Raw genomic sequence first — 13,277 nt, forward strand, 5'->3', positions numbered from 1 at the left:
GCGTTCAGGGTGGAGGAGTGGTTCTGCCGCCTGCCCGCATGTGTTTAGTTTGTTTATAAGGACTGAGCCTCCAGGTGACCCGGCACAGAACCGCCCGGCATCGTGTCCAGGATCCGTTTCTGCTTTCAGCCGGAGTGGATGAGGTCCAGAGGTCCACGTCCCCGCACGAAGTCCGCCTGCCCGGTGAGTTTTTAGACTTTTATCCTGATATGTGCGCGTTTGGCGCTGCGGGACGCGCCGGTGTCGCACCCAAAGGACACACGGCTGAGGGTGAATATGTTGAATATGATCATGGAGCTGGTGCTGAGATTAGTGAGTTTATTATATTGATGAGCCTGATGCTCAGACAGGACAAAGTCAAGTTTTATTTCATGTCATGTGCCTTTAGTTTACACAGAACTCGGTTCCAGCCTGTGTGAGGCCACTGTTCGAAACCCTGATCAGCCACTATCATCATTATTATTATTATTAGTCACCATTTTATCAGAATGAGGATATTTTCTTTTTTCCTTTAACAACCTCCTGATGTGTGTCCTCACACAGGTGTAGGTGGTCGCTGAGCTGGTTCAGGGATAGAGTTTGAACAGTCCCTGCATGTGTTTTGATGGTTAAGGACTTTCTGGGGTCCTTGAAGGGGTTCAGGCGGTCACTAAGTCCAGGGCACCTTGCAGGACTTGTTCATTGGTCCTGAGGTGGCTCCAGGCTCCTTCTTGCCAAAGGGCTGATAATGTCCTTTTTGAAGCTGATCGTCTTTGAGGTGCATGAGTTTTTGTGTTGACTGACATGTTTATTGTTGAGCTGCAGGCTGATCAATACGATTGATAGATGTTTGCACTGCTCAGCCAACAATGTTTGTCAAGTTGCTGTGGACAAACTTTGACTATGTGCTTCATGTGTTTCTGCTGTGAAACCTTTGGATCGATGGCAGAGGTTTGACTCAGGACTGTGTGTGTGTGTGTGTGTGTGTGTGTGTGTGTGTGTTTGGGGGGTCTGGGATCCCACCATGACTCAGATACCTGCTGCAGATTTGATCAAAGACAGAGCGATCAGACAGGCCAGTCTGTCCCTGTCCCTGCTGTGAGTAAACCTCCCCCAATTGTCCCCAGCTTTCCTGTTATGAGTCCAACTCCCCCTCTGCTGCACAATCAGTGTGTGGGACTGCTGTTTCCTGTGTGTGTGTGAGTGTGTGTGTGTGTGTGTGTGTGTGTGTGTGTGTGTGTGAGTGAGAGAGAGTGTGTGTGATGTTTTCCTGACTGCATTGCGTTGTTGTGTGTCCTGTCAAACAGTAGTGCTGCTGCAGTAGTAATGGAGTGATGCTGGTACACAGCCACCTGTGTGTGTGTGTGTGTGTGTGTGTGTGTGTGTGTGTGTGTACATTTCCTGTGTACTGTAAAACACTTTAAGGTACTTGTACTGTGAGTACTCATGCTACTGTGATGAAAAACAAGAGAACAAACCTGTTTTCAGTCCCTTTCACTTTGTGGGCCCTTGTGGGCTCTCAGTCGGGCCCTTGTGGACTCTCAGTCGGGCCCTTGTGGACTCTCATTCGGGCCCTTGTGGGCTCTCAGTCGGGCCCTTGTGGACTCTCATTCGGGCCCTTGTGGACTCTCAGTCGGGCCCTTGTGGGCTCTCAGTCGGACCCTCCTGCTGAGTGAAGTGTGTAGAGACGAGGGACAGTTGAAGATCAGCCTGAGCCCTGAGGATGAAGCAGTCATGTAAGCGGTCGCTCAGCGTGTGGCAGGTTGTTTGTGCTCACGTTTAAAAGCTGGACCGAGTCGACCGGAGTCGCCGCAGATGATGAAAGTCTTTGCTGATGGCTGCCGGCCAGAGAGAGGTTCAAAGCCGACTGGGCTGCAGCACTTAAGATCCATATCACTTTCACTTCTGATTAGCTTTGTGTTTTGGTGACCTGTCAGCCTGGGACATTTAATGCAGCAGAGGAATCTAATTATACATTTGGAGACAGAGTCTCATCAGTGGATGTTTTATGAAATGGCAGGTTTTCACTTTATGTTTCACTGATTTGATGTTGTGTCTGCAGACACACACACACACACACAGCTCTACATGTTTCTCTTCCAAAGGACCCATGCGCCCTGATGGTTTTTCCTAATTACAAATACTAAGTTCTTCCAAATGCCAGTCACCACTGAGCTGATGGTGAGTTGGAAACTGACTGATGAACAGAGACTGTTTCCCCTTTGGTGGATTATTGTTGGCATTTTTCACTCGGTGATCCACATCTGTTTCCGTCATATTGAGGAAATCAGGCCTGTGGGTTATCTGACAGGTTCATCAACGGTCGCTCAGCGTGCCCAGTACAAGTTGTGAGCGCAGCAGGTGGACGAGAGGGGAAACTGACAGCCAGACCGCCGGCTCCATGGCTGCAAATTCCAAGACTGTAGTTACTGATAAAGAAAATGCAGAGTGGTCTCAGCCTTGTTGTGCTTTGGGACGATGTTAGTTTGACCCCGTTTCCTTTAAACCTCAGACCAGTCAACATTTCCATGTAGAGATGTGCCGCTTTTTCCTGAGAATCTCTGTGTCTCATTCTCAGCAGTAGGACTGGGTGGGTCAGAAAACTTTCCTACAGGAGAGGGGGGTTTGGTTCCAGTCTGAAATGTTGAGCTCTTGAATTGAGCCCTGATCTTTTCCTTAAACTCACAGGAAGTTTTAATGCACCATGTTAAAAATTAAAATTTCAAATTATGAAATATTAGAAATCTTGGCTGGGGACGGTTTTGTTTTGTACGTGTGTAAATAAAGGATTTTTTATAGATCCATATTTATGTTTGGACTGTGGGCATCATCACAGTGGTGTGGTGGTTAGCACCGTGGCCTCACGGTAAGAGGGGTCTGGGTTTGAACCCCAGTCCAAAGTATCGTCTTAGCACCAGTGTCACCCAGCCCTTGTTAATTGACATTATTGACCTTCAGACATGTCAAAGGTGGACTTTGTTGTTCAAAGGGACCAGTTCCCAGCTGACACATGCTGGTGATGGACATGTTGACTGCAGTGGGACTGAAGCTGAAGGTTTCTCTGAAGCTGCGTCGTGTTCCTGTAATTGGATCTGAGGACGTCTTCAAATGTGCTTCTCATTCTCCACGGTTTTAGGGCGGTTCTTCTGTGTTATCCCCCGGTTCCACACGGGCTGGTTTCCATTCGGTTAATTCGGGGTTTGGCATCCGGTCTCGCTTCAGAAACTGTTTGTGTGATGAACGTTTGGCCGTGCACACTCTCGTGAAGCTGGTGCACATTCAGGGTCACGCACATGCAAACATGCGATCCTACGTAGATACACACTGAGGCTCTTCGCTGCTTCACGTTCTGTTTGGCTGACCTTAGACTGTGTGTCTCTGTCTATTACAATTAACTCCTTCAAATATTGCATTATGAATTATTCAAATAGAAAATTCCCATCACAACTGTGCAGATCCAAGGAGATGTTTTTACATTTACATTATAATGACATAAATCTTTACACTTAAACTTTCCACTTCCCTGAACTTATAAAACTCATTCATAGTTGATGGACCTTAAAGTTATTATTTTCACTGTTTAATGACCATTTGCCATCTTTTCTTTGGTCAAGTTCTAATCTTCATTTATGTGAAGATCTGAGCAGCTGGTCCAGCTCATTTTTGGCTTTTCTGCTTAGAAAAACATGTTGAAATAATAAATCAGTTATTAAAGTTGCAGTGAGTGTAAGACGAGGACGGATCTAAAAGGCACTGGTCCTAATTATGTTGTCATCAGTGTGCAGTCACCTGACAACAGGAATATTCTTTAGTTCAGGGAGCAGGTCTCCCTTCACAGACGCCCAGAACAGACAAACCAGGCGGCTATGGCTAAGGAGGTGAAACGTGTCGTCCACTAATCGGCGTCGGTTCGATCCCCAGCTGCTCTAGTCAATACTACTTCCATACTGACCAGGTTAACTGCAGTCCGTTTATAAATATGCATCAATGTGAAGGAACCTGATCGGCTGACATGTTGCTATTAGATGTGGTGGCTGCTGTGTCACACCTGGAGAGGGAGGGCTGGGGGGGGCAGAGGAGTCGTCAGATAGTTGCAATCTGCATTTTCTCCACTAGATGCCACTACATTTCACGCACTGCACCTTTAATCAATTATCTGTCAGTCGACAAGATGATTAATCGCTTCAGTGCAGTGTTTGTTCGTCTGAGTGTGTTTGGGTGAGTGATAAAAGAACAAGGTGTGTGTGTGTGTGTGTGTGTTTGCGTGTGTGACTTTCGAATTTGTAACCGCACTTCTGTGAAAACAAAATACAAATCTCTCTGAAGCTTTTGTTTGACCTCTGACCCTCGGTTCATAAACAGCTCGTCAGGTCTGCGCGTCCCCCCTGCCTGTTGAAGTCTAACGGGGGCGGCAGCAGAGACTTAGGACTTGTGGAGTCTGGCTCTTTGTGGCTGAAGTGGGACAGAGCCTGAATGAGACTTTCCATCACTTTTAATGGAGGAGCTGACAGTGTGCAGTGGGTCAGTATCAGTCACTTGTAAACTTTTTATATCCTCGGTGGGCAGGTTTCCATTTGAGTGCATGTAAACCATCGTGGAGTGGTGATAAATGTCAGTGGGAATTCCCTCACAGGTGATTTTTTAAATTTAAAGATGAAATAATGAGGTTTTTATTACCGTGTAGAATAAATGGCCTGTAGCGTAGTGTGTGTGTGTGTGTGTGTGTGTGTGTGTGTGTGTGTGTGTGTGTGTGTGTGTGTACCGCTTTCACTGGCTCATTGATCCATTCACATGGCTCAGGGAACAAGTAATTACTGTAATCAGTCACTGGTGGTTTATGTGTAAAACATAATTCCCTGCATAGAAGGTCTAGTGTACGTGTAATCTATGGGATATACGTCAATTGTGAACATGACTGATGATAAAATAATATCAGTCCCAGTGTTACACCCCAGTCCAGCTGCACACACACACATATCTAATATCAGGATTTCTCTTTTCCTTTGAAGGAACTTCCACGTTTATTAAACTATGAGACCATGAAGTCACGTCTTCCTTTGTGGGGACACTTTATCAGTTTCTGGTACCGAGTTAGACCCTGTTCTGATTATTCCCACAGAAAGAATCGCAGTTATTCCATCAGGTGCCTTGTTTGGGTTTTAATTGTGACTGATCGCCAGCAGCTGCTTCTGTGTTAAAGGATTTATGTTCTGGAAAGCTACGAGTCTCTGTTGTGACGGCTTGGATCATCTGTGGGTTCAGGGCATTTATCTGAGAAATCGAACAGAATGTGGTTCCAGTTTTCAGTTTCTCACAGTTTGAATCAAGAAGCAAACACTGAAACACACATTATTTGTTCCTTTTGTTCATATACATTTCCCACCTCTTGCTCAGGTTCAGGTGCCCACATGTCATCTGCCTGGCCCCTGTCTCCGGCCCCTCATGCTGGATCCTGGACATTCCCAGCCCAAATGGGGCAGTTCATCTCTGCAGCATGTTATGGGTCTACCCCAGGGGCTTCTTCCAGTTGCTTGAAATATTTTCTCCTCAGGGGTCCAGGAGACGCCCTGATATGAGGCGGCTTGTATGTGCAGAGTTGTTCTTTTGGGCACTGAATGTGGATTTATGAGCACAGCTGAGTGGCAGCCAGTAAAACGAGATCCTCACCATCAGGCTCAGCTCCTCATTAAGCCTGACAGCCTGGTGCAGCAGCAGCTGGCACATGGCTGGTGGGACACGTTAAACCTGAATGTGGTTTTTCCACCACACGATCACAGTGTGGAAAGACGAAATGCTTTGCACCATCACAGTTTTTATATTCGAAAAGTGTTTTGGCGTCTGATAAGCCTTTAATCTTGTCCACCTCTTATTCTGACTGAACATCCTGGAGCTGAAGTTACATGGACAATATTTCTTGAGCAAAGTGGCTCCACCTGCTGTGAAGACCAGTTTGGTTTTGGTGCCTCCATGTTTCTGTCCCTTCCAGAAACTGGTCCCATCACCTAATGTTCCCCCCACGTGGGTCAGACATGAGCAGAATCTACTTGACATTCATCACAGCATCACTTCAGCCTGAAGCTCCACCGAGGACCCGTTCTTCTTGTGCCCCCCTCCCTGATTTTCCCCTGTTCTCTGTCGAGTTGTTCTCAGATGAAATCCACCTCCCACCCAGCAGTCGTCTGAATGTGCAGGGACGGGCCCGCCCAGCACCCTGTGGTGGTTGAATGAATTATTGTAGGTTCCAGTTGGTCACAGCTCCGTCATCCCTTTGTTGCCTACTTAGGCTGATGTCCAGGTTATTATCTTAAAACAAAACATCCAAACCAAATGTGAAAGGCCCTGAAACCACAGCTGAACACCCAGACCGTGCAGACACACCACAGTGATGGAGAGCCCAGAAAAACATCCTCTTCATCCTGCATGAACAGACACGTATTATTAAATAAATCCCTTCCTCCAGCCCACGGCTTCCCAGCTTTTCCAGCACACACACACCTTTGTGAGGTCGAGAAATTCCCCACCTTTCAATGCAACAGTGTCTTTCTCACGCAGGACGCAAAACACCAGGACGCGATAAAGAAGAGCGAGGAGGAGACGGTCCATTCAGGAGCCCACCCCAACACTTGCTGTGGGTGCCGTCCCACAGGCCCGGGCTGGGCTGTGTGTGTTTACACTGTGGGTTTCTATTGTGGTTGAAATACTTACCGAGTGCTGGGAAACTGCTCCACTCCTCAGCCTTGTAATGCTTAAGGGTGTGCGTTTCTGTCTGAATGTGTGGTGTAAGGGCCTATTATGGTCGAAATGGCTCCAACCTTGGGACAACCGTGTGTGTGTGCGTGTGTGTGTGTGTGTGTGTCCGTCCTGAAGGCGATGTGCATTCATGGCTGTAGAATAGTCCTATTGTGGTTAATGGCCGTTAGGATGCTCTGTGTGTGTTTAGTTGTTTTTCCTTCCTCCTCTGTGTTTCCTGTGTGTGTGTGTGTGTGTGTGTGTGTGTGTGTCAGAGAGAGGGAGGGAGATGAGAGGAGAAAAGACCAGGAGCAATATTTCTACCCAACTTCCATTTATGTCCATTGACTACAGAGTCTCAGTTTTTCTGACAGTCAAACTGGGAGTTTTATGAACTAAAGACAGAAACAGAAACATCATGTCATTCACTGATTCTTACACCCAACCAATGCAGTGTATCTTCCTGTTTAAGTAATGTCTAATACACACTGCAGATGTTTGAGGAAAATACTGACCTTGTTTAAAAATGAAACCTTATATGTGTGTGAGGTGTTTGTCTGACATGTTCAAGTCATTTTTAGAAGTTTTGAAGTGATGAGAAACCACATCGCCCGTAACTTCTTCCACTCACGCTGCTGTTGGTGTCATTATTGTAGCTCCCTCGCTATCACATGTCGAAACGCTGTTGCTGGGAGTGGAAAACAGAGAAAGAATGAGGGAGACTTTTATTAGCAGATTTTCATTCCAGGGAAACTGTGTTCATGACATAAGAGCAAAGAATATGCAAAGCGTATACACATCCTGAGTGACAGACAAAGAGTGGACCACCCAGACAGACTGGAGTCGGTGTCTCTGCTCCTGAAGAGCCGAGCAGCAGCGTTTATATATCAGCTGCCTCACATGCAGAGGATGTACGACCTTAACCCGAAGGTCAGGGCCCAGTGAGGGTCACTGGCCTGGTTCTAGAGGGAGCTCTGGTGTGGCCAGACTGGAGGAGATTAGTTTATGTTCATCATGAGAAAACAAACATTGTTGAATCAGATGTAGGAGCCTGCAGCCTCACTGGCAGCTCCGTGAACGCTAACATGATTACAGTGATAACGCTGATGTTTCACATGTACAGTGTAATAGTTTAGCCTGTTAGCATGCTAATTATCACTGAACACAAACCCCACCTGCGTCTGATGGGAATGTCATTAGTTTTGCACGTGTTTGATCAGAAAGCAGCTCAGACTTTGGTTTTTGACCTGAGGGAAAGTCTGAGGCTGCAGCTCATCCAGGTGTTTTAAGATACATCATGATATATAAAGATATATAAAACCTCATGGTGCTGCCAAAGGAGAAAACAGGGAGTCACTGAAGTCATGAGGATTCATCCTCTGGGGAACATCTGCACTAAACCCGTGCACATCTGTCCCAGGGCGGCTGAGATGTTTCAGTGTGAACGTGCTGGACCGAGCCGTGACTCAAAATCTGAAGAAGCTTTGCAGCTACAGAAAATAATAAGAGAACACAGACTGAACATCATCAGATTCATGGAGGAGGATTCACTGCAGCCTCCGACATTCTCGCTATTAAAAAACAATTAGATGAGTAACTTAAATAAATATCTCTGAGCCGGAAGAATCTGTCAAACGCTGAGCTGTGCACCTTCATTTACGATCACCTGATTTGTCCTAAATCACACCTGCTGCAGCTCTTGACATCTATCAAACCGGAGTTTCACTGATCCAACATGTTCGTGTCTGTACAGTTCATTTGTCTTGATAGTTCACTGACAGTCACACGGTTTCACAGCCAGACTCGAGTCAATCACGGTTCACAGACTTAAATCAAAATGTTCGTTTTAATGCGATTAAAGCTCCTGGAGGCTTCCAGCAGGTGGAGGATGTGAAAGTCAGTTTGATTGAGCTGCTATTGACGACAGTTCTCACGCGTCCTGATAACGTAACGCACCTCGAGCTGCAGTGTTTTATCAAACGACACTGAGGGGAGAGATAACCCTGCAGGGCGAGTGGATCTGAGGCCTCTGTGATCTTCTTATAGAGCAGTTCGTACGCAGCCTATCAGTGTTTAGAAAAGAGGCTTGGTGCTGCCAAATTAAACACACTGATAACCACCTGGCACTATTAGTCATCCTCTCACGTATTAATTCACTGAGTATTTATTTTCACTTGTGCTTTTTCTGCAGAGTTTCATCACTTTCGTTATGATTCATGTAGTTGTTTTATTTATTTTTCTCCTTCTTTCGTTGCTTTATGGCTCAGGAGTCAGACTGAGATCAGCCTTCGAAGGGTAAGATGTTCAGCTTTAAGCTTATGGACGTTCACAAGGCTCGAACTTAACACAACAATAATAGTAACACTCTGTGGTACAGACCATCCAAGTTAATCTTAGAAATGGGTCTGACGACATGGTCCATCATTTACTTTGGCCCCATTCACAGTTTATTTCATTCAAAGTGTCCAGATGAAATTGAACCCACATTTGTTTACACATTCGATCAGTGCCCATTTAATTAAAGTCAGACTTTCTCCAGATGTTGCTGTTGAATGTGGCTGATTTCATCCCATCACATCAAACTGTGGCAACAACTCTGGAAGCACCACTTATTTAGCTTTATGTCATTCTGAAAGTTTAACGATTTCCTCACTAAGGACTTTATTCTAGTCTTGTGTTATTTTCTGTTATTGTGTTGGGAGAAAGGAAGAGAAGACACACACATATATAGCCACGCCCCTCAAAACATCTGTTAGTGTGTCTGGAACAGCTGGCACGCGAAGCCCCCCCCCCCCGACAACAGGCAGCACTATCAGACTATTGTATTATTGTGTTTGCCTCCCTACTAATTAATAAGCTCTTATCAGGATTTGAGGCAACAATATAGTATTTCTGCCAAGTCAAACGCTTCCTTCCCCTCCACGGCCATCTGAGCAAACCTGGGAGCTGGCGCCAACTGATACACACCACACGCACACACACACACACACGCACACACACACACGTGCTCAAAGATAGAATGAGGCTATTTGATCTATTTATAGGGTTTAAACGCTGATGTGGACCCTTTTTAAATTCATATAATGTAAAACTCAGGCTGAAAAAATAAAAGTAAAACTTTATTTGCTCTGTCCACACACACATTTTTATGTAGGTGTCTTGAAGGTTTTGTGCATGTGAAGGGAGGCAGGCAGTAGCACAAGGCTACTGGTGTCTCCAGGTGTACAATAATTATTGTGTTTGTATTGGATGATTGATCGATTGCTGTGTTTTTAATAGTTTTTGGACAGCGGTGGAGGTCTACGGCACAGACGGTCCAGGTTCTGGTTTAGCTGGCTTTGAGTTTTAATTGCAGCTCCTTCCATATTGCCTTTAAGTGCAGTCAGGACCCATCTTTGAAATAATAAATAACAAAGTGGTTATTTAAAAAAATCTCTTTAGGCTGACGACTGTGCCTTTTTTTCCTTCCCCATTTTTAACCAAATCTCACACTGCAGAGATTTTTTTACTTAAAAGTACCACCGTCATTTGCTCGATTCCAGCTGCAGGACAGATGTGTTTGACTGCCATGAAAAGACAAAACTAATTATTCAGTAAATGGGGCGGAAAATGCCTTGTGATATTAATTTCTTACCTTGCTCTCCAACATAAGAGACGCACTGAAGACAGGAGGCCGGACAGTTGGCACGGCCTCATAAACACTGGCGTGTACAGCACACGTAGAACCACATGCATATTTCAGCTGGGACATTTATCTGAACATGTCGTGCTTATTTTACAGCTTCTAAACTTTAGAGCCGCGTCCTCGGCTCCTCTGAACACGTCGTCCATCACTGTCTGCTCCCTGCTGGGCTCTGTTTTGTCTATGCCAGTATGAAAATAACAGACTGGACACACACACACACACACACACACACACACAATCAAGAATCACAGCATATACACGGAGTATAAACACACTGTAGATCTTAATACACACGCATGAAAATGAAAGACTGTTTTCATTCACGTCCTCGGGGGGAACGTTTGTTTGATTTACTGCAGGACAATGTAGTTGACATAAAGGACTTTATTTTAGAGGCCATTGTTTCTGCTGCTGCTGGAGCTGAACAGGACGCTGGAGGGTGTTTATGTGTGTGTGAGAGTGTGTGTGTGTGTGTGTGTGAGTGTGTGTGTGTGTGTGTGTGCGTGTGTGCGTGTGTGTGTGTGTGTGTGTGAGTGTGTGTGTGTGTGTCTGAATGTGGGCGGTCTTTCAGCAGGTCCATAGTTACAGTAAACAGTCGTGTCTAAACGCTGGTGGCGACGGGCTCAGCCCGGTGTAGTGGACACTTCAGCTTCACAGTCAACTTCATTCCCAGGAATGTGAGGTGGTTTTCAGATCATCAGGGTTTGTTGTTGTGTCGATGACATGGGGGGAACAACCATCACATCAGCTGGTTTTCTTCATTTGCTGGAGATTGACATCTGTGACTTCTAAACTTTCTGTTACACTGTTGTGTTCATGTTACTTTATTCACAGAAAGAGGTAAAGTACAGGGGTAGGCCCACTGAGGATCGCAGGCCGCTTCATTAAAGCAGAGCACTAAACATCATTTCCCAGACACAGAGACTCCTGTGACCTCACCCTGTGTAACCAGAGGTCGTACCTGTAAATCACCTGGCCGTACCCTGCTCCTGTTATCACCAGTCCTGTCTTCATCTTGTTTACAATAATAACAGCGTCTGGGTCTGTGAACGCACCATAGCTGGTCTCATGGACCCTGTAGTTCTGGGTGTGTGTTGTGTTGAGCAGCTTGCTCCGTCTGAAACATAATTATAGGTGTGATAACAGGTAAACAATAACCCAACATTAGGCTTTCTCAGACTCACAGTGAACAGCACCAGGACCAGTGTCTGTGTGACCAGTTTCCTACTGCTGCTCCTTCACATTAAAAAAATAGTCAAAAAAGGGGTTAGGGGGCTTTTATTGTGGAGATCATTCTTAAAAATCCCATCTTCTTCATTTTTTTTGGCAGTGGATCAGACACAATTACATAAAAAGAACAAATACTCGTGTGAAGTGTTGTAATCAGTTTGGCTGCTCTATGCACAGACACACTTTCACATTGTTCCCAGTGTTTAATTGCAGTTTTCCCACAGGCGTCACCAAATCGACTGAAACTGTAAAACGCAGGAGAAAATCACATAAAAAGTGAATCTGCTGTTTTCGGAACAGGCACCGGAGTTTCCTCGTTTATTGAGTGTTTATAGCTTCTAGGGGTGAAGGCTGATGTGCATCGTGACTGGCAGCGCCTTTGTGTTTTTCCCTCCATTTTCTTCACCACAAGAAAAGCGGTGAAGAATAGTTCCTGCAAATCAGCCTGAACTCATTAACTCCTTAAAAATCTGGGTGTTTTCCTTAAATCTCTCTAATCCTGAACATGTTATTTATGAGAAACAGACACACAGAGAGAGGCCTACATTTGGGTTGGTCACACACACCGAAACACACACACACACACACACACACACACACACACAGTAACATATGATACACACACATAGGTCATTATTTGGGCAAAGAGAGGAAACAATGGGACTGGAATTAGTTTTAGATCTAAACTAGGTTGATGTTTGAGGGAGAGAAGCAGCTGATGGAAACTTTCTCCTAAAAACTGTAATAAATATAAAAAGCCACTTGTTTCTTCCAACTTCAAGTGGGACAAAGTGTCACCAACTGTGCGGCTTTTGTGTCGTTCAAGTGCCTGACATTAAACTTCACCAGTCAGGGCTGATTGTGTCCTTTGATTTGAGGAGCAGGACGCAAATAAAGTTTCTCTGGGAAACAGAAACTATTTTGTAGTTTTTTTTTTCCCAAAGTTCAAGTGGTAAAAGGGAGGAAGTGACACACACACACACACACACACACACACACACACACACTGATGTAGATTAAACACACAACAGAGTCTCAAAGTGTAGGTGTCAGACAAGATAAGGTCTTTAGGAAGTCGGTCAGGATTTGAGCTCATGTTTATACAGGATCATATTCATCTAAACCTTAATAAAACTTTACAACAAAGGAAACAAAAGGAAAAAACCAGGATAAGATACAACAGGTTATAGATCTTAACATTCAGTTCATTAATAACAGATTATTTTGTTAAGTACTAAGAAAACAAACTTCAGCTGTGTGAAATAAATGTTGACCAACTGAACTTGAAGTTAAATGTCAAAAAAGTCAGTTACTATTTTATTCAAGTTGCAGTTTGTTTGTTTGGTTGGACAATTAGCCACAAATCACTGTCACTATTGACATTCATTAGTTTTCATATTGATCCTGACAGAAAAATCCAACTGGCTCTGGTCTGTAGTTGACTGTTTGACTGTTTGACTGTTTGACTCTGAGGTTCTGGTCTTTGTGCCTCGGCAGATGCTCCTGTGGTTTTATCTGAACCAGTGTCGTCTGAAACAAGCAGATCAATGAGCTGAACGTCCCTGCAGAGCTGCAGAGTGATGATTTGGTTAAAGGCAAATATAAAATATTGCTGATTCATCTTTAAATATGTCCATGAAAGAGATTCAATCTG

At 44.9% G+C, this 13,277-nt stretch overlaps 1 protein-coding gene across 1 annotated transcript in view; it reads left to right on the forward strand.

Moving 5' to 3' along the window:
- The window catches only part of LOC113130300 (semaphorin-3D), a 71,191-nt gene continuing 57,914 nt past the window's right edge, over positions 1-13,277 (forward strand). The window contains exon 1 of the mRNA XM_026306793.2: positions 1-183. The gene's annotated coding sequence lies outside the window, so the exon portion shown is untranslated. The remainder of the gene's footprint in view (positions 184-13,277) is intronic.

This window comes from Mastacembelus armatus, chromosome 5 (genome assembly GCF_900324485.2).
Source record: "Mastacembelus armatus chromosome 5, fMasArm1.2, whole genome shotgun sequence".
In the NCBI taxonomy this organism is placed as follows: Eukaryota; Metazoa; Chordata; class Actinopteri; order Synbranchiformes; family Mastacembelidae; genus Mastacembelus; species Mastacembelus armatus.